Source organism: Dendrobium catenatum, unplaced genomic scaffold, assembly GCF_001605985.2.
Source record: "Dendrobium catenatum unplaced genomic scaffold, ASM160598v2 fragScaff_scaffold_1116, whole genome shotgun sequence".
Taxonomy (NCBI): Eukaryota; Viridiplantae; Streptophyta; class Magnoliopsida; order Asparagales; family Orchidaceae; genus Dendrobium; species Dendrobium catenatum.
The window spans coordinates 746,812-752,172 of NW_021319578.1; positions in this window are offsets into that span (position 1 = coordinate 746,812).

Here is a 5,361-nt window from a genome sequence, read left to right on the forward strand (position 1 = left end):
TTAGGCTTCGTTTGGGACGGCTTTTTTATTGCTTTCTAAAACGGAGTTTTAGTACAAAATTAAAAAAATTTGTACTAAAACTCCGTTTTAGAAAGCAATAAAAAAGCCGTCCCAAACGAAGCCTTAGTACATCATGAATAATATTTTTCCGCACATAATATTTTTTTGTTTTGCAGCGGACATGTGCAAATAAGCGGCGACCACGCGCCCACATCAAACTTGCCCAACAATTACACCCACCACTAGAATTCTGACGCGTCATCCGTATTCGTGTGTGCATTACCGTCCACTAACAGCAGCTTGCGCTCGGAAAAAAACATTCAAAGGTTTATTATTTTTTGCAATGGAAAGTTTGGCGTCAAAATAAAAAGTTTATATAAATAAATAAAAATATACCCACCACGGATTGTCTTGATGGTGAAGAGCTGGCTGGCCATAGGTCAGGTACCGAGTTCGAATCCCATGGCAATTCGTGCAAAGCCTTAAGTGTTGGCCCGGATGAGTATTGGGTGGGTTGTCCGCTAGGTCGACCGGGAAGATTAGTGGCCGAAGGCTGATACTCCCTGTCCTTTAATAAAAAAATAAAAAATTTAATAAAAAATTGCTTTAATAAACAGCAAAAAAGATGTCCTAAACTTAGGCTTCGTTTGGAGGCGACTTTTTAATTGCTTCTTAAAACCGAATTTTAGTATAAAATTTTTTATTTTTTTATTAAAATTCTGTTTTAAAAAGCAATACTTAAATATTTTCTTAGTATAAAAAAATTAAAAATTTTATACTAAAAAATTGCTTTAATAAACAGCAAAAAAGATGTCCTAAACTTAGGCTTCGTTTGGAGGCGACTTTTTAATTGCTTCTTAAAACCGAATTTTAGTATAAAATTTTTTATTTTTTTATTAAAATTCTGTTTTAAAAAGCAATAAAAAGTCATCTCAAATGAAGATTTCTTTTGGAACGGCTTACTACTTTTTAAAGTATATTTTAAGTACCAAAGTTTTTTAAATTAAGAATTTTTATACTGCAAAGTTATTTTAACGGCTTACTACTTTTTAAAGTATATTTTCAGTACCAAAGTTTTTTAAATTAAGAATTTTTATATTACAAAATTATTTTTAAAAGCAGTAAAAAAATCAACAACTTTATTGTTGCTTCTTAAAGTACATTTCTAATAAATTTTTTGTTTTGTTTTGTAGAGAGCTTGTTTAAAAATATTAAGGAATTTATTTCAAATAAAATCTTAGTTTTATATGTTTATTATGGGTATAAATTTGATTTAATTGGCCTAAATTTAAAAAAAATAGTATTCATTTATCTCAGTAGAAATTATTCTATGCAGAGTATAAACACCGTCTATAGGCCAATCAGAATGTGCCACGTCACTCCCGTTTGCTACCGTGGCTCGATCTTATCATGTTCTGTACTAATGATATGACGCATTCTAACTGATTTTTCAGATTAATTACTTTCAGCGTTGGCACAGAATAATTTCTCTTAAGATGCAGCCCACATTATTTTCAGCGTACATATTACTGTTTACGGATGCCACGTGCCGCGTGAGTGTAAGAGAAGCCAACCAGCATGCTTCACGTGTTCGATAGTACAATGATAAGTGACACGTGTACGGATGCAGCGTATTTATAGGCCAATCAGAATGTGCCACGTCACTCCCGTTTGCTATCGTGACTCGATCTTGTCGTGCTCTGTACTATTAATATGACGCATTCTAACTGATTTTCGGGTGATGAATTACTTTCAACGTTGACACAGAATAAATTCTCTTAAGATGCAGCCCATATTATTTTGAGCGTACATATTACTGTTTACGGATGCCACGTGCCACGTGAGTGTAAGAGAAGCCAACCAGCATGCTTCACGTGTTCGATAGTACAATGATAAGTGACACGTGTACGGATGCAGCGTATTGAGCGAGGGAGCGTTTCATCGAAAGAAAGGATCCCTCCGTCGAAAGCTGCGGCACCGTTATCTCTGCAGCCGTATCGTCCCACCTGGATTCAGTGCGCGCCGTGCCACAGCCGTGCCGAGCCGAGCCGAACTATTTTTTTCTAACGGCGTTATTGATTTTTTTCCTTAAAAAAAATAAGTCAAACTCCTTTAGCGTAAGCTCGCCACGGAACCGTAATTAATGAGGAATTAGTTGTCTCCCACTATTTTATTTTATAATCTTTTAAAAAAATCATTATATTTAAAACGAACAATTAATTACGGCATGTTAGCTTATGATTGGCTGAAACTCTGAGTAAAATAATAAGACAAGGTGCAATCATCCAAATAACACTCAAATACTATTTATTTATAAAACTAGCCTTCAACTTTTGACATTTTCTAAAATACCATAAATATTTCTTCAATAAAAGAACAAAATTATCATTTGTATTTTCTTATAATTTTCGCTTTCTCATATATTCGAATATTTTTTTCACTTTATCTCTCTATAGATAAATTCAAAATAGGCGACGATACTAATAATTACTTATAATTTATTTAGATAAGACTAATAATTACTTATAATTTACAAAATAGGCGATGTAATTACTTATAATTTTACATATAAAGCATTCATGATGAACTATGGATGAAGGTAGAGTTGAAATGTATGATTTTTTTTAAGATTCAGGCTTCGTTTGAGATAGCTTTGTTACTGCTTCCTAAAATAAATTTCAAGTACAAAAAATTTAATATTTGTACTAAAAAGCTGTTTCAAGAACCAGTAAGAATGCCGTCCCAAATAAAATTTCTATTAATTGATTAAAAGTAATTAGAAATTAATATGAATTTGGGAGTCTAACATATCATTAAATTCTAAAATAAAAAATAAAAAAATAAAAATATCATTCTTAATGCATCATCTATAAATAATACCTAAATAATTCTTTTTTGATAAATTACAGAATAATAATTTTATGATTTTGTCCATATAAATATATTATCATTAGATGAAAGTACAATAATAATAGACATTACAAATACATAATATATTGAAATCCATAGTATTTTTATTAATTAGTTTTGATTTAAAATTAAAATTTTATGGTAAAATAATATTTTAAAATATATAATTTATTTTTTTAATGCTGGATAGTGATGTTTGATCGTTTGGTTCAGCTGCGAGGTGTCTCATTTGTTAACGGGCAGAAATCAGTGGACCACAACGTGCAAGTCGCTATAGAGGAAAAGGCGAGAACAGCGACGTTGCATGGAAAATATGAGTGAGAAAATTCGTACACGTAAACGTATGCGATATTTTCTTGCGTGTGGGTTTGCCTTTTTTTGGGTCGATGATTGTTGAACTTTGATTGATAGACAAATAGATACGGATTCTTAACGTTTGGTGGAGCGATTTTAAGAGGATTACTTGGTGTATTTTGTTGGTTTGATTTATATGAATCAATTTATTTAATTAACTTTAATTATATAATTGATATCATAAAAAAATATCTTGATCGGGCACGAATCTCGAGACAAAATCAAATTGGAAACTTAAAAAATTAATTCGGAGACCATATCAACTCCGATTTCAGCAAGCTTATAGTCGAACTGAACGTCTCGGAAAAATGAACCCAACGACACAAAATTGGACTCAATCCGAGCCCAAATGAGTCCTAATCAAGGACCTGAAGCACTGTTGGAAGTTTCGAAGCACAATTTTGGTTACCAAACTGTATCCAAACATGACGTGCTTATAGTCGAATCGAGCGGCTCGACGAGACAAATCCAACGAGCCAAGATCATTGAATTCCAACATCACTAAGACATTCAACAAACAATCTATGATCATGGGATTCAACATCAGCCGTCCATCCAACCACTCCCAATTTACCCTTGATCTCTCACCTATTTAAGGGCCATGCCACTCCAGAAATTCATAAATAGACCCCTCATTCCTCTTGAAAAGGGGACAAAAGCAAGAAGAGAAGAGGAGAAGAGAATGAAGAAACTCCTCATTGACCATCGCCGGAATTTCGCCGAACCACTGCCAGAGCTTCGTCGGACCACCACCTGAGGCCCTCACCTCCGTAGGACCACCGCGTGACGTCGTTGCTCTGTCAGACAACCACTTGAGGCCCTCACCTCTGCCAGACCACCGCCTGACGCCGTTGCTCTACCGAACCACCACTTGAGGCCCTCACCTCCGCCGGACCACCGCTTGACGCCGTTGCTTCGTCGGACCACCACTTGAGGCCCTCACTTTCGCCCGACCACCACCTGAGGCCCTCACCTTCGCCGGACCACCGCCTGGCGTTGTTGCTCTGTCGGACCATCACTTGAGGCTTGAACTTCTGCCGGGCTTGATGCCAAGAGTTCTCCCAAAGTGCCGCCCTTCTACAATGGTCTTTCAGACCACAGTCTCCTGCCAACTACGGTTCTTCCGACCTCCGTCGCCTACTATGGTCATTCCGGCATCCATCACCAAACAACGGTTTTTTTGACACCAGTCTCCTGCCAACTACGATCCTTTCGACCTCCGTCGCCTACTATGGTTCTTCCGACCTCCATCAACAGACAATGGTCTTTCAGACCCCAGTCTCCTGCCGACTACGGTCCTTCCGACCACCGTCGCCTACTATGGTCCTTCTAACATCCTTTAACAAACAACGGTCTTTCTGATCACAGTCTCCTACCAACTACGGTCTTTCGGATCTCTGTCTCTTACCGACTACGGTCCTTCTGACCTCCATCACCAGATAATGATATTTATGACCTCTATCCTACGACTATGGCCGTGCCGACCAAACAAACACATCTATATTGATTATTTGTAACTCCCACCATGTAATGCACTCTGTATGACATACATTTGTAACATCAAGCCAAGGCCTTCTCCCTAAGAAGGGCCTCATTTGTAATCGACTGCAAATATTAGTGGATTCATTTAAACTGGGCTAGACCCCGTGATTTTTTTTCCCCTTAATTTTTAGAGATCTCCATGTAAAAACTCTAGTGTCTCTTATGAACGCTACACCCTCTCATTTATATGATTATATACTGGATTTTCGTACAATGCTAAGATTTTAAACTATATATTTCTCTACCGCTGCGAATACTCTAGGACGCAACAAAAATAAAACATGAATTGATTAAATTATTTTTATTTTTAATTTAATTTTAATTTTATTGGTTTACTTTGATTATGAATAAATTAAAATGAATTAATTTAAATAATCTGGATTTTCGTACAATGCTAAGATTTTAAACTATATATTTCTCTACCGCTGCGAATACTCTAGGACGCAACAAAAATAAAACATGAATTGATTAAATTATTTTTATTTTTAATTTAATTTTAATTTTATTGGTTTACTTTGATTATGAATAAATTAAAATGAATTAATTTAAATAATA